The 24,583-nt window shown below is 35.0% G+C and overlaps 1 long non-coding RNA gene across 1 annotated transcript; it reads left to right on the top strand.

Moving 5' to 3' along the window:
• Positions 1-490: 490 nt before the first annotated feature.
• On the top strand, positions 491-9,888 carry LOC123562788 (uncharacterized). Its single transcript, XR_008369303.1, has 2 exons — positions 491-643; positions 6,365-9,888. It is a non-coding gene; the product is annotated as an uncharacterized LOC123562788 (long non-coding RNA).
• The last annotated feature ends 14,695 nt before the right edge of the window (positions 9,889-24,583 follow it).

Here is a 24,583-nt window from a genome sequence, read left to right as displayed (position 1 = left end):
TGAAGTGCCAAAACAATTACCTTTAAGCTGGATATTTCCTGGTCTGCATCTACAACCAGTGACCCATTTTTAAATTCTTGCCATCCTAACAGGGAAAGAAAAAGTTGATCACCTTATGTTTTCCTAAGCTACATGTGCACATATTGATACCATAATTTGACATCAAATAATGATGTCATAGTGTATGAGCGATATTTAATTTACAATATCTTTCAAATTGTTGCAGTAATATTAACAACAGGCAAGAAAAATGATCAAACATGTCTGCCTGAGTAAGGCAGATGTTTTCCCAACCCTCAGGACAGCGTGGATTTGAAAACTCACTTGCGCCGAGTTTTCCATCAGGTCTGGGAGAACCCTTCTTAACACAGGCAGTCATAAAAGATTTTTATATTCCTTCTTTGGATGACTTCTGGTGAGTGATTTAGGGCTATTATGGCCCTCTTGGTGTCATTTTGCTTGGCAGATGATGTTGGTAAAAATTTGCTTGCTTATAGTTAAATCAGTTATAAATGTATTTCAGGACGTCAAATCCATTCATTGTTAGTGTATATCTGCAGTAAAGAGAGAGTATCGAATGGAGTAGCACACCCTGATGATCAGAATGGGCCATTTGAAATAGTGGTCAGTGGAAGGGATAATGGTATGTACATACTGGGCATTTTTAACTCTCTAGAGATGTTCAGTTATTACTTGAATGCACTGGAAATTCCTCCCACTCCTAATAAAGTCTGCTAAAATTGTCCATTAAATTGATTGTTTTGCCAGTATAGTTAAGCATATGTATCAGTCATTCTATATTTTATGAGTACTTAATGCAGTCTTGGTCTCCGATAATGTCGTGATTTTCTTACTGTCCATTTAGGCCTCACCAAATTAGAAAGTTGTTCATCAGATTTGCCGCTCGTATATTTTCAGAAACACGAAAATAAAAATTGTTTTTTGCTTTTGGCTTGCGCTCGTCCCATTGGAAAAAATCAAGCCAAAAATTTTTGGTGCGCTACTTTTTACAGACATAGTAGTGTACATATGCTTATAATTTCAGTCCAAGATTGTACAAAAATGGACTTTAATAACAATCAGTGGTGTAGACTTTGATAGTAAATAACTATTCAAATGAAAAACTTAAATAGTAACAGAGACTTCAAAAAGTCAAGCTAAAATACTATGTTTTCATAGCAGTAAATATTCAAATAGAATATCTATGTCATGATTATATGGTTTAAGGTTATATTTTCTAACAGCATTTTCAAAAGCATACATTATTTGATTACACTGTACTGTATGCCAATCTTATTACCTTTTAAGTTCGCTTTGTTGTTCATCTGCAGGTTAAATTTTCTCAATCCCTGGTGAATTATTTTTAATATAAAAGGGCTGTACATTCTATTTTAATGTTTTTATTAGTCAGTCAAGAGCCAAATCAAGACGAATATATTTCTTAGCTCGCTCCTGATTTTCTCCAAAACAAAAAAAAATATTTAGATTATTTTTTCGCTCACCGCCAAAAAAATCCGATGAACAACTTTTCAATTTGGTGTGGCCTTAGACAATTATTATGTCGCCCCCTCTCTCTGGGAGAGACATATTGTTTTTGCCCTGTCTGTCCGTACGTAACACTTCATTTCCGATCAATAACTGGAGAACCATTTGATCTAGAACCTTCAAACTTCATAGGGTTGTAGGGCTGCTGGAGTTTTTGGGGTCACTCCATCAAAGGTCAAGGTCACAGGGGCCTGAACATTGAAAACCATTTCCGATCAATAACTAGAGAACCACTTGACCCAGAATGTTGAAACTTCACAGGATGATTGGTCATGTAGAGCAGATGACCCCTATTGTTTTTGGGGTCACTCCATTAAAGGTCAAGGTCACAGGGGCCTGAACATTGAAAACCATTTCCGATCAATAACTTGAGTACCACTTGACCCAGAGTGTTGAAACTAAATACTTCATAGGGTGATTGGTCATGCAAAGTAGATGACTGACCCTATTGATTTTGGGGTCACTCTGTTAAAGGTCAAGGTCACAGGGGCCTGAACATGGCAAACCATTTCCGGTCAATAACTTGAGAACCACTTGACCCAGAATGTTGAAACTAAATAGGATGATTGGTCATGCAGAGTAGATGACCCCTATCGATTTTGGGGTCACTCTGTTAAAGGTCAAGGTCACAGGGGCCTGAACATGGAAAGAGATTTCCGATCAATAACTTGAGAACCTCTGGACCCAGAATGTTAAAACTTCTTAGGATAATTGGACATGCAGAGTAAATGACCCCAATTAATTTTGGGGTCACTCTATTAAAGGTCAAGGTCACAGGGGCCTGAACATGGAAAACCGTTTCCGGTCAGTAACATGAGAACCACTCGACCCAGAATGTTGAAACTTCATAGGATGATTGGACATGCAGAGTAAATGACCCCTATTGTTTTTGGGGTCACTCCATTAAAGGTCAAGGTCATAGGGGCCTGAACATTGATAACCATTTCCGATCAATAACTTTAGAACGTCTTGATACGGAATGTTGAAACTTCATAGGATGATTGAACATGCAGAGTAGATGACCCCTATCGATTTTGGGGTCACTCTGTTAAAGGTCAAGGTCACAGGAGCCTGAACATGGAAAACAATTTCCAATCAATAACTTGAGAACCACTTTACCCAGAATGTTGAAACTTCATAGGATGATTGAACATGCAGAGTAGATGACCCCTATTAATTTTTGGGTCAGTCTATTAAAGGTCAAGGTCACAGAGGCCTGGTCATGTAAAATCATTTCCAGAAAATAACTCGAGAACCACTTGACCTAGAATGTTGAAACTTAATAGGATGGTTGGACATGCAGAGTAGATGACCCCTATTTATTTTGGGGTCACTTGATCAAAGGTCAAGGTCACAGGAGCCTGAACAGTGACTTGAGAACCACTAGGCCAAGAGTGTTGAAACTTAGCGGGATGACTAGACATGCCAAGTAGATGTGTCTCTTTGACTTTCGCTCCTGACCCCTATTGACTTCTTGCCTGTACAACTTTGCATTGGGTGAGACATGCGCTTTTTAGCTCACCTGAGCACAAAGTGCTCAAAGGTGAGCTTAAGTGATCGCCCGGTGTCCGTCGTCCGTCGTCGTCCGTCCGTTCGTCGTCAACAATTTGACTGTTAACACTCTAGAGGTCACATTTTTGGCCTAATCTTAATGAAACTTGGTCAGAATGTTACCCTAAAAAAATTCTTGGACGAGTTTGATATTGGGTCATCTGGGATCAAAAACTAGGTCACCAGGTCAAATCAAAGGAAAAGCTTGTTAACACTCTAGAGGTCACAATTTTGGCCTAATCTTAATGAAACTTGGTCAGAATGTTACCCTCAATAAAATCTTGGACGAGTTCAATATTGGGTCATCTGGGGTCAAAAACTAGGTCGCCAGGTCAAATCAAAGGAAAAGCTTGTTAACACTCTAGAGGTCACATTTTTGGCCCAATCTTAATGAAACTTGGTCAGAATGTTACCCTCAATAAAATCTTGGAAGAATTTGATATTGGGTCATCTGGGGTCAAAAACTAGGTCACCAGGTCAAATCAAAGGAAAAGATTGTTAACACTCTAGAGGTCACAATTTTGGTCCAGTCTTAATGAAACTTTGTCAGAATATTACCCTCAATAAAATCTTTGATGAGTTTGATATTGGGTCATCTGGGGTTAAAAAACTAGGTCACCACTCACCAGGTCAAATCAAAGGAAAAGCTTGTTAACACTCTAGAGGTCACAATTTGGGCCCAATCTTTATAAAACTTGGTCAGAATGTTACCCTCAATAAAGTCTTTGACGAGTTTGATATTGGGTCATCCGGGGGTCAAAAACTAGGTCACCAGGTCAAAGGAAAAGCTTGTTAACACTGTAGAGGCCACATTTATGACTGTATCTTCATGAAACTTGGTCAGAATGTTAATCTTGATGATTTCAAGGTCCACTTTGAATATGGGTCATGTAGAATTAAAAACTAGGTCACCAGGTCAAATCAGAGGAAAAGTTAGTTTACACTGTAGAGGCCACATTCATGACCATATCTTGATGAAACTTGGTCAGAATGTTAAGCTTGATGATCTTTAGATCAAGTTCAAATCTGGGTCAGGTGGGGTCAAAAACTAGGTCACTAGGTCAAATCAAAGGAAAAGCTTGTTAACACTAGAGGCCACATTTATGACTATATCTTCATGAAATTTAGTCAGAATGTTAATCTTGATGATCTTTAGGTCAAGTTCGAATCTAGGTGATGTGGGGTCAAAAACTAGGTCACAGGGTCAAATCGAAGGAAAAGCTATTTAACACTGTAGAGGTCACATTTATGATCATATCTTGATGAAACTTGGTCAGAATGTTAAGCTTGATGATCTGTAGGTCAAGTTTAAATCTGGGTCAGGTGGGATCAAAAACTAGGTCATTAGGTCAACTCAAAGGAAAAGCTTGTTAACACTCTAGAGGCCACATTTATGACCATATCTTAATGAAACTTGGTCAGAATGTTCATCTTGATGATCTTTAGGTCAATAGGTCAGGTTAGCGATACAGGGCCTTCATGGCCCTCTTGTTTAAGATACAGCCTTGACATTTGGATGACATGTACAGTTTTTACACCAGTCTTAAAACTGACTCTCAGTGACCGTGAATGTGACCTACTGACCTACTTCCTAATATTTTAGCATCAGTTTGCCATTTTAAACATGTGGCTTATATTACTCAGGTGAGCGATTCAGGGTCATCATGACCCTATTGTGTTTAGGATACAGCCTTGAAATTTGGATGACATGTACAGTTTTGCGCACCGATCTTAAAACTGACTTCCAGCGACCATGATTTTGACCTACTAACCTACTTTCTTGTATTTTATGATACAGCCTTGAAATTTGGATGACATGTACAGTTTTGCACACCGATCTAAAAACTGATTTTCAGTGACTTTGAATTTGACCTACTGACCTACTTCATCATGGCCCTCTTGTTTAAGATACAGCCATGAAGTTTGGAGGACTTATACATTTTTGCACAACAATTCTAAAACTGACTTTCAGTGACCATGAATGTGACCTACTGACCTTAGTGATCTATTTTCTTAATATTTTTGCATCAGTTTGACATTTGAAACATGTAGCTCATTTTACTCAGGTGAGAGATCCAGGATCATCATGACCCTTTTGTTAATAATCTTGGGGCAATAAACCTTCAAACACAAGAATTGAAACTTGTTTTTGAATATACTAAATAAAATTGTCTCCCATTTTAAACATAAAAGGTGCAGTGTGAAGTAGTTTTTTTTTTACCAATATAACCTTTTCTAACAAGGTTTTTAGTGGGGGTGAGAATCACATTTAGTGATAGCTCTAGTTTTACACTGTCTGTCCGTCTATCTGTCTTGATCCTCTTTCCATTTAGGACAGAATAAGACTATAGTCTTTACAATGTCTTACTGAGGCTCAAGTACTTACCACAAGTTCAGGATTAACACTTTAGTGTAAAGCCTTGGGAATTGTTGAAAAACATGTACTGTAACCCTAGAAATGTTTGAGAACACTATATTTCTTATTTTTATGATGACAAGCAATTTAGCGGCTACAAAGATTTGAGGAATATATCAGGCGCAAAATACACAAAAAATAGCTTAAATAAATAACAAACAGTCGGTTAAGACTGGACATAACTTGAGCAAATTACTGGTCACTTATCCTTTACACATTTTTCAATCTCAGTGATCGTGAGCGAAATTCATATTCCACAAAATACTGTTGGCAATCACAAATTTACTGTATACTAACACTTGAAATCAGTTAAATATGTCTACTATTGACTTTCATTATGCTGACAAAAAAGATGAAAAAAGCATGATCCTATTGATTATATGTAAGGTCAGGTGTAACAATGAAAAGGGAATCACATGTACCGGTACATTACGATGACGAGACGAGAGCTAAAATTGCAAAACCTGAGATGACTTTCTGATAGCTACTATTGCATAAACTGTCACCTGTCAATCAAAATTAACTATTGCTGCTTTTCTTTATTAAAAGTTAAAACATTTAACAAGTATGCAACTTATATATCTATAATTCTATATGAAATAATTAATATACATGATAAAACCTTTGTAGTAATTATACATGCATGTGTATATCGGGGAAGAAGCTTTGGAGCTCACTACCAATGAAAACTACAAACTGTCACGGCAGTTGGTAGTTTTGCAACTACAAAATTTTGCAAAGACACACCGATCGCGAAAGTCACTAATTTAAATAGCGCTAGCCATTTCTAGGTTTACAGTTATTTGGCTTCAGTCAGTGTAGTTCATTACTGTAGTTGTTTTCTACTTTCAGAACTAAAACAGATCCACCCACAAGAACCAAATGGAAATGGTCAAATATCACCGTCTGGCAGCACTTCTGATGCAGCAGAAGGAGATCGTGATGATGAGCAAACTCTGCTTAAAAGACCTGATGAAGGAAATCTCAACTAGGAGATTTAGTTTGATAGTCCTTGGCTGGTGGATGCACTAGCTTTTTTTTTCATAGTTATTGCTTCAACAGTGAAATTCTCGAGCATATGAAGTACTATAGTGTTGTTTGAAATGAACAAATTTTTACAATATTTCTTTGTCTTACTGTGCAGCTTTATTGCATAGATCAGACGTGTGCTGCAAATAGTTAATTGTTAAATTGTTAAGAGCGTAATGTGTTAAAAAAATGTTTGTGGGAATGTTTGTTTCTAAATGTGAAAACCTGCTTTAAGTTTATGTTACGTGTTTTGTTATTTTCCTTGAAGCAGAGTTTTAGATTAAGGTTTTATACTTCATAGAACAATGGTGTATGAGTATCAACATGTAATGTATGTTAAAATTGAGTGACTGATAAGCCAGTATTAGGCTGGGTATTGATCTGATCTCATTTTTATAAAAATTGTAGTTTATCTCTTTATTTTGTACCTGTCACTTTAATATATATTTGTACAAAGTAAATATTATCACAACCAAAGAGAAATGGTTGAAAGAATGCTAGGAAAAATGTCTCTAAACTATCATGTATTTAATTTCTTTGTAATTGATCACAAAACAAATAGATAAATAGAGTTAGTCATTAGACCGGTCTCACACCTAAGTGATTTTCAAGAATGACGTTGCTTGGTTACTTTACAAGATAAGGGGACATTACTCTTTGATGTTAAATCGGAGATATATATATATATGTCCAGCAATTAAACCTGATAAAAGACATTACATCAGTTTATTTTTTTAGGTTTGGAAAAATCAAAATGAAAGAAGAAAATTACAAATAAAAAATTAGCACAGTTTCTATCTTCTATACAATACACTGTTATGACAAAACTGCATGAAAAAAATATTTTTGAAAAAAGAAATTAAATGTCTGGCATTATAATTTCTGTCCCAGTACTTACTGTTGACTGCATTATATGTGTGGTTCATTTTATTGATAAAATACTCATAGATGTCTGGTGCATGCTTGTAAACAGATATTAGGTGTATTTTTATTATGTATTGTGTAAATATTATGTTATTGTGTCAATAGTAAAGCCATCAAAGTGCAATATCTTTAATATTTTTAGTTATGTTTTTACTGTATTTTTAAGTGTAATTTATATTCAGTAATTTTATTGTAAACTTAAGTAATGTTACTACAGTAAAAATAACATAGAATTGCTTTTGCACTTTGATGTTATTAGTATTTGACATGGAATGTCATTAGTGTATCAACCAGAATTGATTTGCTAAAAGAAAAAAAACCTGTTTGTATTTACATAAACAGAACAGAACTTACAATTAGGATTTTTTATTAGAAAACATGAACATGCTTTAAAGAAGGTCTAAATTTAGTGGCTTTAGTTTAACACTTTCTTTGTTGAATATGGAGAATTGAATTTTGTAGAAGCAATGTTAACAGGTGATATTTTTTGTCATACATTTTTTATGCAATTACCATTGATTATACGCAGTAGCATAGGCAATATAATATTTATGAACTTTACTTGAATGACTTCATTTTTAAATGTTTACTTATATTTTCATCTTATTAGGACTTTCTGAAATAAACAGGTTTTTAAACTTACTTTAAAGGATTAGATTTTTAAAACAAATTTTCAATTTTATTCATGATATCTGTTTAGCAGCTGGTTAAGTAGTAATTATCTGAAGGGGGGCAAAAAACAAGGACTCATGATAAAGAATTCTGATGAATTGTTTTAGAAATACAATTGGTACTTTTTGAAGGATATGCTATAACTAAGCATTTATTTTTAGCTCACCTGTCATGAAGTGACAAGGTGAGCTTTTGTAATCGCCCATCGTCCGTCATCCATCTGTCCACAATGTCTTGTGACCACGATAGAGACCTCATTATGCAATTGATTTTAATCAAACTTGCACTCAACTTGTATTGACGTAATGTCTCGGTTCCTTTCTAAGACTGGCCAGATCCCATCATGGGTTCCAGAGTTATGGCCCATTAAAGGGGCAAAAGTTGCTCTTTTGGCTTGTGAACACAATAGAGACCACATTTGCAATCAACTTTAATCAAACTTGCACACAACTTGTATTGGCATAATATCTCGGTTCCTTTCAAAAACTGGCCAGATCCCATCAATGGTTCCAAAGGTTTGGCTCCTTAAAGGCCCAAAATTTGCTATTTTGGCTTTTGCAGTCATATAGAGACTTCATTTATGGTTTGATTTGATACAAACTTGCAAAATATCTTTAACAACAATAAATCTTGGATTTCATGATGAATCTGTCAGTTCCAGTCGAAGGTTCTGGAGTTACAGCCCCAGATTGATCCCTGAAAGAGCCAGTCTTTGTTAATTTTTACCTGCACGATAGAACAGACATTTTACATTCTATTTTATTCACACTTGTATCCTTTTGAAAACTGGCTAGATTCTATCATGGGTTCTAGAGTTACTGCCCCTGAAAGGGATAAAATTTTCTATTTTGGCCCTTTCAGCCATAATAGAGGTTTCATTTATGTTTTGATTTGATACAAACTTGCGCAGAATATTTATTTTGATTATTCCTAGGCCAAGTTCGAAACTGGGTCATGTAGGGTCAAAAACTAGGTCACCCACACGAATCAAAAGAAAAGCTTGTTAACACTGTAGAGGCCACATTTATGACCCTATCTTCATGAAACTTGGTAAGAATGTTTATCTTCATGATTCCTAGGCCAAGTACAAAACTTCATGAAACAAGTTTCATCTTGATGATTCCAAGGCCAAGTTTAACAGGTGAGTGATATAGGGTCATCTTGACCCTCTTGTTTCAAATTGTATCTTCCATTGATTTCACCCTTTGTACCTTCTGTAGGATATGCATATAAGTAACATATCCATTTTTATAAGCATAAAACATATCATAATATGTGTGTTGTGTATATTTAGAAATTTTCATTGTTGAAGCAACATAAAAACATGCAGGCATGTGTCAGTCTAGCCTGTGTTGTCTTAAGCTTACTGGATATGAAACAGATTAAGCTACTGGTAGTTAAGGCTTATAGGAATCAATGCATAAATAGTGTACATGCATATGTAATTTAGTTGTATAAATGCTAAATAAACAAAAACAAAAATGAAATGTTTAAAAAAAATACAAAAATGAAATATTTAAAAAAAAATACAAAAAATGAAATGGTAAAAAAAATTTAAAAAAAAATAAATAAAAAAAGGATGTTGTGAAATGAAATAAACAGATAATATTAAAAGCAGATATGTTTCTTTGCACCATTTATCTTTAACATGAAATATGAAAGTAATGTACAATATGCAGGTTATTAATTGAACTTGATTGTTCCAAAAACTTGAATATGATGTAAGATGTAAAGAGTAAATGGCACAAGTCCGTAATAAAATCATGACACTTACAGCACATTGACTGTACATAAAAATTACAAGAAGTTGTAACTTGCATTTAAGATAACATTATTACAGAATGTCAAATTTGTAAAAAAAGTTAGGTGTTGATGAAAATTTACTAAATTTGCTAACAATACTGTACCATAAAACTAAAGGCTTTAAAAGTAAAGGTATAGCTGTTAAGTTATGTACTTTTTGTGTGAATGATTTACATAAAAAAATCTCATCTTGATTGACATAATATTTTGGTTCTACCACAGACCTTAAATGTATTTTTCTCAGTATTTAGCTATTGAGGTTTATTTGTTCTAATGATTTATTAGCAGTTTTCTCCACTATACCTAACACTTATTTTGGTAACTCTTATCAAAATGAAATCTCACTATTTTATTTAAGGCACCAGCCTCCAGATCAACATGGCAACAAAAAAAGGGAGGAAATTTTCAGGTGTCAGGAAATTGATTTACTGACAGAATATATGTTATGGAAACACATGAGAATAAGTTGTTTTTACTTATTTTTACACTGAAAATTGAAAAGCATTGAAAGGCTTTACTTAAGGTAAAATGCCTTAATTATAAACATCTATATTTAACGATCGTTAAATACATAATAATTCCTATGTGGCATATTAGTAATGGCAGGGGAAAATATTTTATTGCCGCGACGACCAAGGTTCCTGACTCGGGCATCTTTTTTTCTTGATTTGGCCATTTTTGAGATAGTTTAAAAACAAAAACTCGTATTCTCATGTTCATAATATGACCAAACGTCAGTTTTAAAGAAATATCATTTTAGCCAAAATCCGGAGGTCATTGCCTTTAAATTTCTTTGTACTCTATCAGGCTTATTATGTTGTTTTTTTTAGGTCAGTTAAGTTTTTGTTTTGAAATAATTATAATTTCTAAATTTAATAAATTTTGTTTTCTTTAAGATACATTTTTGTTTAATTGAAATTCTGGCCAGATGATTTCATTATTTTATCGTCGACCAACCTTTCGTAAAAGGCATTTTAGATTTATGTATTTGTTGTGTTTTTTTTTTATAAAGAAAACTATTTTAACAACTCAATGAATTTCTTCATCAGGGTACATGACATGCAGTTAAGGTTGTATTTTTCTGGAAAAAATTGAAAAAGAAATTTTGAGAATCACATATCTTGTAAAAAACTACTACATGTAGTACTTAAGTAAGAAATGTAGCCCTGAACATAGGGGAGAAACTTAGGGCCACTAAGTATAACATTTAAATGATTTTGATCAAACCTGTTGACAAGAAACAAGCAAAATAGTTGAATGTGTTGGTAGAAAATTATGATAAAGTTACTGATTATATATATATATATATATATATATATATATATATATATATATATATATATATAGGATATTACATGAGTGTCTTTTCATATTGAATTTATTAAACGGGTTGAATAAAATAATAAAATGCGAGGCTCTGCCGAGCATTTTATCAATTTTATTCAACAAGTTTAATAAATTTGATATGGAAAGTCACAAGTGTAATATTCTTTTTGTCATATGTCGGCCATTCATATCGAAACTTTCTTTTGCTATATAAACAAGTCAATTTGACCAATGTCTCCTATACTATAAACGATGTCGACATCAAAGCTTTATTACACTAGTGTATTACCATTTTTATTCAATAGCTTTATTACACTCCTGCAACGTCATACATGTGATAAATAAATTTATGTCATAACTTACAGTTATTGAGCAAACATGAGTTACCAATTATGGTCAGTGTAAATGGACAAAAAGCTAGTCATAACCTTATTTTACAGTAAGTGTGTTCAGTTGATAAATGTGATGTTCTGAAGAATGTCTGCAGGCGGGCAAGTTGTTAGTCAATCTTTTTTATTTTTCCTAGATGATTTTAAAGTTATAGGGTAGCTATTTCGCACAAACTTGTTATGTAGTTTTACAAAAATGAAAAGAAGCATGGTCAGGTCACTCATACTAAAATGAAGTATTAAATTTCTGGTCAGTAAACCCAGTAACATTGCAGGTATTGCAGTTCAACTTGGTATATATTGAAGGAAGGTTGAGATTCTTTTTGCTTATTGATCATGGGAGTGTTTAAATATATTAAAACTTGGTTCTACTATATATTGGTTCAATTGTAATAATGTTTTTTCAGGTCACTTGAAGAGGAAGTGCTCATGGCGAGCTTCTCTAGTGGGACCGTTGAATGTCCATTGTCCATCTACTGCCATCCTTAGCTTCTTAATGTCTCCTCAGATTAAACTGCCAATCTTAACCAAACTTCAAAGGACTGTTTCTGGATGGTCCCCATTCAGATTCCTTCAAGTCTAGGTCATCCATGCAAAAGTCTGATATTATCTCTTAATATCGGATCATTATTCCCACTGCCAACATTAACCACCTCACCCATCAATACCCCCACATTGCCCCCAGAAAATGTTTTTATTATTTCTTGGCATTGTGTCTTAGATTCCTTTGACATCATTCACCCCCCTCTCCCCCACAGACACAATGTAATTACCAACCCATATTTATTTAGTGGAAACTTTAAGAATATTAGATACTAGTAACACTGGCCCTATTTCTAAATAATTTCAGGGTATTTTCTTTACATGACACTCCACATGACCATGTTTTAATGATATTATAACACAGTATAGAATGATTTAAGAGTGCATAGATGTCTGCAGAACTATTTTGGTGGTTTGCTGATTGGATCAGAGTGTGTGAACTGAGTTTAATGTAGCTCTTGTCATATCATTTCGGTTGTGAAATGTCTTTTATTTGAAATAGTAGATCTGCAGGTGTGGTAGCAGTGTCTTGGTACTTGTACGGTGCAAAGTAGTATGTCGACATGGTGTTACTGTTGCATTCTTTCAGAGAAAAAATACATGTTATTAACTCATCTGATATTTTGAAAAAAAATAATGAGTTATTGTCATCACTTGATCGGCGTCGGCATCGGCGTTGCCTGGTTAAGTTTTATGTTTAGGTCAGCTTTTCTCCTAAACTATCAAAGCTATTGCTTTGAAACTTGCAACACTTGTTCACCATCATAAGCGGACGCTGTACATCAAGAAACGTAACTCCATCCTGCTTTCTGCAAGAATTATTGCCCCTTTTGGACTTAGAAAATCAGTTTTCTTGGTTAAGTTTTATGTTTAGGTCAGCTTTTCTCCTAAACTATCAAAGCAATTGCTTTAAAACTTGCAACACTTGTTCACCATCATAAGCTGACCCTGTACAGCAAGAAACATAATTCCATCCTGCTTTTGGACATAGAAAATATCAGATTTCTTGGTTAAGTTTTATGTTTAGGTCCACTTTTTCTCTTATACTATCAAAGCTATTGCTTTAATACTTACAGCACTCGTTCACCATCATAAGCTGACCCTGTACATCAAGAAACTTAACTCCATCCTGCTTTTTGCAATAATTATTGCCCCTTTTGGACTTAGAAAATCAGTTTTCTTGGTTGAGTATTATGTTTAAGTCAGCTTTTCTCATAAACTATCAAAGCTATTGCTTTAAAACTTGCAACAGTTTTTCACTATCATAAGCGGACACTGTACATCAAGAAACATAACTATCCTGCTTTTTACAAGAATGATGGCCCTTTTTAGACTTGGAAAATCATGGGTAGGACAATATTTCTATTATGCAAAAAAGTAAGATGAGCATCTGCACCCGCAAGGCGGTGCTCTTGTTTTTCATATTACAACAATTCTTTACTTGTAGCTTGGATAGCTTTAGTCAGTATTTCTGTTATTTACTGGGTATGTTCAAGAGAAGACAAGGTATTAGCATTGGTATTACTTGTGTTTGCTCAATATCTGTATTCTATATAGTACTTATAGAGTATGTTTTAATATAAGTTACAGGAGCAGTGTCTCAGTTGGAATATTTAATTTTGTTTGCATTTTGTTGAGTATTATTGAATGTTACATGATATTTGCATTTATACATTATTATCCCCCGCCGATGAAATCGGGAGGGGGGTATTGAAATGGCGTTGTCCGTCCGTCAGTCCGTCCGTCAGTCCGTCAGTCCGTCCGTCCGTCCGCAGCCATTTCTCAGTAACTACTTGGTAGAATTTCATGAAACTTGAAATAAACATGAACCAACATACTGCGATGATGCCCGTCAAGTTTTTTTTTTGATTGGTCAATTTCCCTCAGAGTTATTGCCCTTGATTTAATAAAAAATGTCTGTCTGCAGCTATTTCTCAGTAACTAACAGGTAGAATTTCATCAAATTTGAAATAGACATGAACCAAGATACTGCGCTGATGCCCGTCAAGTTTTTTTTTTGATAGGTCAATTTCCCTCAGAGTTATTGCCCTTGATTTAATGAAAAATGTCCGTCTGCAGCCATTTCTCAGTAACTAGCAGGTAGAATTTCATCAAACTTGAAATAGACATGAACCAAGATACTGCGACGATGCCCTTCAAGTTTTTTTTTCGATTGGTCAATTTTCCATTTAGTTATTGCCCTTTAATTGTTTAAAAATCCACAGATCTGTACATAACAAACCAACCAACTGGAAGAATTTCATTAAACTTCTTCCATTCTTTTCCATGCACATTTATTATAAACATGTGATGTTGTGTACCTACACCTGGTCACCCCCTTCCCCCCCCCCCACCCCCCCCCCCCCCCCCCCCCCCCCCCATTTTTTTTTTTTTTTTTTTTTTTTTTTCATTTTTCGTTTTCTACCAATATTTATAATCAACATGTAAACTGTTGTATCCTCACCCCCCCCCCCCCCCCCCCCCCAAACAAACCATTCATTTTCTTTTAATTTGATTTGACTAATGAAATTATTTGCTTCTTGGTAACATTCTTAACCTTTTGCAGGATATATTTTTTTGCCGTTCCTCAACTCTGACCCTTTCGGCGGGGGATTCCAATTCATCGAATTTGCTTGTTTAAAATGTTCTAAGATTATTACTCATTGAAATGTACTTTAAGTTATACTTTTCTTGTGTAGAAAGAAAATTGGTTGTGAATGCTATGTTACAACTTTATTTATAGTACATATGTAAAGGGTGTGTAGAAAGTTTGTTTGTATGAAAGAAATATGTAAAAGATCTTACTGAGATATATAAAAGAGCATTTTGTTTGCCAAAAGACTAAATATAATCCACAATATGAGTTTTATTGCTGTACTGATGAGATTAGTGTGCTTCCATTGATGAAAGTTTGCCTTTTTTGTTGCATAAATGTATAAAATGGCCATATTCATTTTATTTCAATGTCATAGTGGTGGGTGAGGGTAGGCAGACTGCAGATTCTGCAGCACAAGTATGTTACAGTATTTTTTCTAGAATAAAAAGACGTTTTATTTTAAAGGATATCAGTTGGGTCTGCATGCATTTTTACAAGTTAAAGATAAAATTTTTGGTTATGATAAATAAATAAAAGAAGTTCTGTTCATTTATTTTCAGAAGTTGACCTATTCTAAATCTAGTATATAAAAAAAATCAGTGTTTACCAGTACTTAATTAAAGTATTCTAGAATTAACTCCTTTTTTGTGTCCTCAATTTGTCAATACTGTCATTTTACATACGTGAAGAATTATTCATATCTTTCTTTTCCTAATCCAAATGGTGAAAACATTTTTTTTACACACTCTTTAGATCCACTTTATACATGGTTAGTGCATAATAAAGGTGAATAAATAATCGCATGCTGTTGATGATGCATAACTATCCCAAAGTCATTATAATCCTTTGATTTAATTTCGTTCATCATATTTTCTTGCCTTATGTGTACATGGTGCTAGAAGATAAAAGGTAGAGTCCTGGGGCCGGTTTCACAAAAGTTCATACTAAGTTTATCCTAAGTTTTCTCCAAAGTAGGATCTTTTAAAACACATTTATTTCAAAGGCTATAACTCCTATCATTTTAAAATGTTGTTATTTCAGTTTTAAGACAAAGTTACGCTGTTAATGTTTAACTCATATTCTAAGAATAGCCAAATAGTTATTTTGAATCTACTTAAAGTGATGTTCGCGAAACACCTCACACCTAAGTTCCAAATTTGTCCTTAGTAAGCTTCGTGAAACAGGCCTCTTGTGAACTAAATAGAAAAAAAAATCTCTCGAGTGATATATAAACTGTTGCTTCTTTGTTACTGTATTATTCCATATTAACCTGTGATATAATTACTGATATGTGATATTTTTTTTACTGCTTGTAAATATTAAAGGTGGTCAGTCATATTTAAGAAACATTTTATGACATTTTTCACTTTTTGAATTTACTGTTAGAGATTTATTTAAGGAACAAAAAGACCTATTACATATTACAAATGTATATTTTATTGACTTATAAAATTTTGTAATTACCTCCCTTTAGTAAGACATTATTCAATTAGCTGAGTATTTTCTTTTATTTCTCTGATTTTACTAGTTTTACATTTGCATTTGTTAGATACCGGTATATTTCAATAATCTGAACCAAAGCACAAGTTTTAAAACTGTGTCTGGCTTTTCAATAAATTTATTAACAACCTAGCTTGATTGCCGGCCAAGTTAGGAAAAGGGAGGTAATAATAATTTTTCTAACTTCCATTTCTAATGATTATCAACTAAATATGTAGTTGTTAATGCAAATAATGAATAAGCATAGTACAATAGATCTTATATTTACATCATTCCACAGGCAAAGTATGATAATCAAATTTATACTTAACAAATAATCAAGGCCATCGAGTGGTTTATCATCTAATTTACCACGGTTCAGAGTTCAGATGCGTAGGAATTGAACCACGAGGGCGTTCGTGTTGGTTAAATACTGAAGCATCTGAATGATGAACCGTGGTAAATTAGACGATAATTCACAAGAAGGCATTGATTGTTTTCATTCTGACATGCTCATTGATATATTTTCATAAATATTATGCTGGACTTCATTTACACGAGGAGTAATGTATCGGACGTCATGCGGCAATTTGACGTCATAATTTACGTCATAATGCTATCTTACCGGTCCGCGCGTCAACCGTTGCTTATTGCAGAATATACAGACCTTGATTTTCTTCTTTGTTTAACTGGAAATCAAATCGAGCCATGTTAGAATTATGGTTAAACAACTCTTTCTTCTTGGTTGGGCAACCATAATAGGAAAATCAAATTTGAAATCACCACCAGTGAATATCTATGAGTTGAGCCTCCAGTGAGCATCAATAAGTGTAAATAATCAGAATAATTCCATTACATGATCAAAATTTGACTGACCTACTTTACAGGTATCAGTCATGTAGGTAAGGACAGTCTTGAAAAATAACATTTAGAGAGAAAGGGCTGTTCAGTTTTGAATTAATGTCATTATCTTTTGGCATAACATATTTATGCCCCCCCTTCGAAGAAGGAGGGGTATATTGTTTTGCAGATGTCGGTCGGTCTGTATGTAGACCAATCCGTTTCCGGATGATAACTCAAAAACGCTTGGGCCTAGAATCATGAAATTTGATAGGAAGGTTGGTCATCACCTGCAGATGACCCCTATTGATTTTGAGATCTGTATGTCAAAGGCCAAGGTCACAGTGACCCTGAACAGTTAAACGGTTTCCGGTTGATAACTCAAGAATGCTTGGGCCTAGGATCATGAAAGTTGATAGGGAGGTTGGTCATGACCAGCAGATGACCCTTATTGATTTTGAGGTCAGTATGTCAAAGTTCAAGGTCACAGTGACCCGGAACAGTTAAACGGCTTCCGGATGATAACTGAGGATTGCTTGGGACTAGGATCATGAAAGTTTATAGGGAGGTTGGTCATGACCAGCAGATGACCCCTATTTATTTTGAGGTCAAAGGTCAAGGTCACAGTGACCAGGAACAGTAAAACAGTTTCCGGGCGATAACTCAAGAGCACTTGGGCCTAGGATCAGGAAAATTGATAGGGAGATTGATCATGACCAGCAAATGACCCCTATTGATTTTGAGGTCATTTGTTCAAAGTTCAAGATCAGATTGGCCAGGAACAATTAAACGCTTTTTGGACAATAACTTGAGAACGCTTAGGGCAAGGGTCATGAAAGATGATAGAGAGGTTCAACATGACCAGCAGATGACCCCTATTGATTTTAAGGTCAGTAGGTTAAAGGTCAAGGTTACAGTGACCCGGAACATTTAAACCGTTTCCAGACAATAACTTGAGAACGCTTGGACCTAGGATCATGAAACTTGATAGGGAGGTTGGTCTTGACCTTTAGATGACCCCTATAGATTTTTAGGTCTGTAGGCTAAAGGTCAAGGTCACATTGACCCAGAACAGTAAAACCCTTTCCGGACGATACCTTGAGAACGCTTGGGCCTAGGATCACTAAACTTGATAGGGAGGTTGATCATGACCAGCAGATGACCCCTGTTAATTTTGAGGTCAGTAGGTCAAATGTCACATTGAACCAGAACAGTAGAACTTTTGTTTACAGTGAGCAAATAATTTCTGTTCCTTGTGCAATTACTGAATGCATCAAGGGGGCATTTCGTGTTCGACGAGCTCTTGTTCAGTTTTATAATAGATAATCAAGTTTTCTTTTTCGGAGATACTATGGAAAATTATATGAAAAAATTGGGAAAACAAAAAGTTTGATGTCGCTGTCTTTAAAAGGTAATTTGTTTGCTTTTCTCAGACTGACCCATCAAATTGCCATCATCAAAACATTTTAGGGGTTTGACTTATGAAAATGGCATATTAATTTTTTAGCTCACCTGAGCACAAAGTGCTCATGGTGAGCTATTGTGATAATGCTGTGTCTGTGCATCTGTCGTCAACAACTTCTTTAAACAATCTTCTCATAAACCACTGAATGGATTTATGAAACTTTACACAAATGATCTCTGGCTAGCCCTTTTTCAAAGTTGTTCAAATGGTTCCAGTCCATTGATCATATAGGTCACTGTGGTTAAAGATAGGTTTTCAGCTCTCAAACTTAAAAAATCTTCTCTGAAGGGATGGTAGGGAGAGCATTGATATTTGGCTTGTGATATCAGGGTTTGACTCTACCCTACTTGTTCAAATTATTGCTCTAGGTTCAAAAATGGCCCTTAGTGTGACATGTAACTCTGTACTTGTATTATTATGTTATACAAATACACTTGAAGCCTTTTATGTAGGTGAGCGTTTTAGGGTCAATGACCCTCTTGGTTTTTCAAAGGTAAAATATCATATTCCTTTCTTTTAGTCATCATACTGAGAAAGGTTTTCTAAAATAACTTTGACCTTAATGTAACTTGAGTATTCTCTGTGTATCTTACTATTTTTGGGGAAAAAAATCTGGATTAGAGCGCAGCAAACAATATTTAAGACGGGCCTTTTCAGTTTATATGATAATAATGCAATCTGTAATTTTGCTAAAGTGTTAGATTTAAAAAAAAAGATTTGTGGACCTGTTTTTAGCTCACCTGAGCACAAAGTGCTCAAGGTGAGCTTTTGTGATCGCCCTGTGTCCATCGTCCGTCGTCGTCAACAATTTGACTTAACACTCTAGAGGTCACAATTTTGGCCTAATCTTAATGAAACTTGGTCAGAATGTTACTCTCATAAAAGTCTTGGACGAGTTTGATATTAGGTCATCTGGGGTCAAAAACTAGGTCACCAGGTCAAATCAAAGGAAAAGCTTGTTAACACTCTAGAGGTCACAATTTTGGCCCAGTCTTAATGAAACTTGGTCAGAATGTTACCCTCAATAAAATCTTGGATGAATTTGATATTGGGTCATCTGGGGTAAAAAACTAGGTCACCGGGTCAAATCAAAGGAAAAGCTTGTTATCATTCTAGAGGTCACAATTTTGGCCCAATTTTAATGAAACTTGGTCAGAATGTTACCCTCAATAAAATCTTGGACAAGTTCGATATTGGGTCATCTGGGGTTAAAAACTAGGTCACCAGGTCAAATCAAAGGAAAACTTGTTAACACTCTAGGGGTCACAATTTTGGCCCAATCTTAATGAAACTTGGTCAGAATGTTACCCTTAATAAAATCTTGGATGAGTTCGATGTTGGGTCATCTGGGGTAAAAAACTAGGCCACCAGGTCAAATCAAAGGAAAAGCTTGTTGACACTGTGGATACCACATTTATAATTGTTTCTTCATGAAACTTGGTCAGAATGTTGCTCATGATGATCTCAAAGTTCAGTTTGAATCTGGGTCTTGTAGGGTCAAAAACTAGGTCACCAGGTCAAATCAAAGGAAAAGCTAGTTAACACTCTAGAGGCCAGATTTATGACCATATCTTAATGAAACTTAGTCAGAATGTTAATCTTGATGATCTATAGGTCCTGTTCAAATCTGGGTCAGGTGGGGTCAAAAACTAGGTCACCGGGTCAAATCAAAGGAAAAGCTCGTTAACACTGTAGAGGCCACATTTATGACTGTATCTTTATGAAACTTAGAATGTTAATCTTGATGATCTTTAGGTCAAGTTTGAATCTGGGTCATATGGGGTCAAAAACTAGGTCACCAGGTCAGATCAAAGGAAAAGTTAGTTAACCCTTTAGAGGCCACATTTATGACCATATCTTAATGAAACTATCTTGATGATCTTTAGGTCAGTAGGTCAGGTGAGCGATGCAGGGCCTTCATGGCCCTCTTGTTTCTTACTATGTCAAAAATGAGTACTAGCGAGTAGTAATAAAAAGGGAACATTTGACTGTTATGAGTAAAATTAATGGTAGAATGAAAGTACTTTCTTTCAGTTTGATTTGTTTTAAACACATTCGCCAAAAACCCATTTGAGCCTTGCCATGAGAAAACCAACATAGTGGCTTTGTGACCAGCATGGATCCAGACCAGCCTGCGCATCTGTGCAGTCTGGTCAGGATCCATGCTGTATGCTAACGGTTTCTCTAATTGCAATAGGCTTTGAAAGTGAACAGCATGGATCTTGACAAGACTGCGCGGATGTGCAGGCTGGTCTGGATCCATGCTGGTCGCAAAGCCACTATGTTGGTTTTCTCATGGCGCGGCCTATTTACATACTCAAATTGTTTAACAGTATGTAAGTAAGATATTTTGTACTTGCCAGAATGATTAGTGTAAGAAAGTCTTTCCTGCCTGAATAATTTGTGGGCACATTTATAACTAAATTTCACAGACTTTATAGATTTATGGATAGGTGCATCTTAACCCTTATCATGCTGGACACGATTGATTCTGCCTTTGCAACCTGTGCAGTCTGATCAAGATCTACGCTATTCGCCATTCAGTCAGTATTTTTTTGGTAAGCACTCCTTTTAAAAGTTAATGGTACTGTCCAAACTGAATTATGGACAAGTTCATTATAGAAATTTAGCAGGGTAAGGGCTAATGCTGTACAAAACTGCTTTGATAAGATGAGTCTATTCTACTTTCAGCCATGATATAAAAACTTTGCATAAATTTGAAGATAATGCATTTTGTAAGAAGACAACAATTAATGTCTTTTAACAGACTTAAAACTTGTTTTTAGTTCTCATGTTTCAACACTATATCTGAAAAAAAAATAATGTAAAATTCATGTTTGTTAGTTATCCATTTTGATATAAATGTTATTATGCCACCTTAGTTTTTCTTATAGTACATTTTAATGTTTTATCATTACCCATTTTTATGCCCCCACTTTTGGGGGGGGGCATATAGATTTGCCCTTGTCCGTCCGTCCGTCCTTCCGAGAATGTTGTGTCGCGCCTAGCTCCAAAAGTATTTGACGTAGAGTCACAAAACTTTACAGGAATGTTGGTCAGCAAGTGTAGTTGCGCACCTGGGGTTTCGCGTCCGGATTCATTCAGTCGTGTAGAAGTTATGGCCCCTGACTTTGTAAAAATTGGTCATTTTAGTGTTGTGTCGTGCCTAGCTCCAAAAGTATATGACTTAGAGTCACAAAACTTTACAGGAATGTTGGTCAGCATGTGTAGTTGTGCACCTGGGGTTTCGCGTCCGGATTCATCCAGTCATGTAGGAGTTAGGGCCCCTGACTTAGTAAAAAATTGGTCATTTTAATGTTGTGTCGTGCATAGCTCCAAAAGTATTTGACCTAGAGTCACCAAAGTTTACAGGAATGTTGGTCAGCATGTGCAGTTGTGCACCTGGGGTTTCGCGTCCGGATTCATTCAGTCTTGTAGGAGTTATAGCCCCTGACTTAGTTAAACTCATATTAGCTCCAAAAGTATTTGACCTAGAGTCGCCAAAGTTTACAGGAATGTTGGTCAGCATGTGCAGTTGTGCACCTGGGGTTTCGCGTCCGGATTCATTCAGTCGTAAAGGAGTTATGGCCCCTGACTTAGTAAAAAATTGGTCATTTTAATGTTGTGTTGTGCGTAGCTCCAAAAGTATTTAACCTAGAGTCACCAAAGGTTACAGGAAGGTTGGTCAGCATGTGCAGTTGTGCACCTGGGGTTTCGCGTCCGGATTCATTCAGTATTGTAGGAGTTATGGCCCCTGACCTGGGAAAAAATTGTCATTTTAATGTCATGTAGTGGGGGCATCTGTGTCCCATGGACATATTTCTAGTTAGCATCATAAAACAATATTAATTGACCCACCTAATATATATAGGGTTTGTATCAATTGTGGCAAGATCTAAAGCATTTAAAAAGTCTGTCCTTAGAAAACAAATTCTGGGAAATGTATTTAAAGTTATAATTTTTCTTTTTGAACAACTTGTCAGGGTATTCAAAATGCTTTTTACCCTTAAAAATGGATGTAGCTGATCTTTGATCTGTCACATCTAGTTGTTTTACTAAATGCTCAATATTAGCTCAATGGGTGCTTTGCACAATAAATTTACAATACTAATACAGTCATGATTCATATTGTCTCAAGGAGTGTCAGCAGTTACTGGTGCAGAATGATAATGCAGTTGTAAGATATTGCCTTATGTTCTTGCAATTAAAATAAAATTGAGAACTTCATAATTCAGTTAAAACAGTGTGATATACTATGTGTATTACTTGCTGGTGATCAAAAAGTGAGGTTGTGATTACACATTCCAAAACTGCTGATGATAACTTTTTGCAGAAAATAAAGGAGAATTTATTTATTTTTCATTGTGAAAGTACAAGGTATACTAGTATTTGTTTCTAATTTTTCAAGAATTCAATGGGAAAAAAAGATGTGATATTTTGTTGAATGTAAATATTTTTAGATTTCGTATGTGTTATATATGTTATACAATTATAAATTTTTATTGACTGTCCTGAGGACAGGATGTAGAATCCATATATTTTTTTACAGTTATACTAGTTATGGGGCTAAGTATAGTTTGTTGGATGTTATTGAAATATGACTGTATCAAGCTACAGGAATTATGATTTCTTTTTTGGTCTACAACAACTCCCTTGATGAATTTGAAACATTTGAAAGGTTAATAGACCCAGAATCATTGCCACTGCCTAGAACTTACACACTGAATTTCTTCATTTTTACTTTCTGTTTTAAGTAATAAATAAATGAAAGCACATTCTCTGTTTTCAAAAAATAAATGACATACCGGTATGTCTGGAAATAAGTCTCTTCAGTGTTCAATTTTGTAAATCTTTCACAGTGATTAAATTCATATTTCAGATTTATTTCATGTTTTTCAGTGAAACTCTGAAATTTATCGGTGAAATAAAATTGATATTTTTACTGTTTCAGACATTGAAAATATCATTTTTATTTTCCAATGGTTTGGAACTACATTTTCAAGAATGCGAAAGAATATGAATATTAAATAATCAGAAAATAGTCCTGGCTTGCAAAACATACTTCAGAAAAAATATAGCTGTATAAAATTACTTACAGGATCATAAAGATAAACGTTCCATCATTATAAAATCTAAAAGAAATCTGAAAACATCTTAGAACTGTTTGACAGTTTTTTAGCTCACATGTCACAAAGTGACAAGGTGAGCTTTTGTGATCACGCAGCATCCGTCCGTGTGTAAACTTTTGCTTGTGACCACTCTAGAGGTCACATTTTTCATGGGATCTTTATGAAAGTTGGTCAGAATGTTCATCTTGATGATATCTAGGTCAAGTTTGAAATTGGGTCACGTTCGGTCCAAAACTAGGTCAGTAGTTCTAAAAATAAAAAAACCTTGTGACCTCTCTAGAGGCCACACTTTTCAATGGATCTTCATGAAAATTAGTCAGAACATTCATCTTGATGATATCTAGGTCAAGTTCGAAACTGGGTCACGTGCCTTCAAAAACTAGGTCAGTAGGTCAAATAATAATAAAAACTTGTGCCCTCCCTAGAGGCCATACTTGTGAATGGATCTTCATGAAAATTGTTCAGAATTTTCACCTTGATGATATCTAGGTCAATTTCGAAACTGGGTCACATGCCATCAATAACTAGGTCAGTAGGTCAAACAAAAAAAAAACCTTGTGACCTCTCTAGAGGCCATATTTTTCTTGGGATCTGTATGAAAGTTGGTCCGAATGTTCATCTTGATGATATCTAGGTCAGTTTTGAAACTGGGTCAACTGCGGTCAAAAACTAGGTCAGTAGGTATAAAGATAGAAAAACATTGTGACCTCTCTAGAGGCCATACCTTTGAATGGATCTACATGAAAATTGGTCAGAATGTTCACCTTGATGATATCTAGGTCAAGTTTGAAACTGGGTCACGTGCCATCAGTAACTAGGTCAGTAGGTCAAATAATAAAAAAGCCTTGTGACCTCACTAGAGGTCAGTTCATGATC

Source organism: Mercenaria mercenaria, unplaced genomic scaffold, assembly GCF_021730395.1.
Source record: "Mercenaria mercenaria strain notata unplaced genomic scaffold, MADL_Memer_1 contig_3654, whole genome shotgun sequence".
In the NCBI taxonomy this organism is placed as follows: Eukaryota; Metazoa; Mollusca; class Bivalvia; order Venerida; family Veneridae; genus Mercenaria; species Mercenaria mercenaria.
This window is presented reverse-complemented; position numbering and strand designations above follow the sequence as displayed.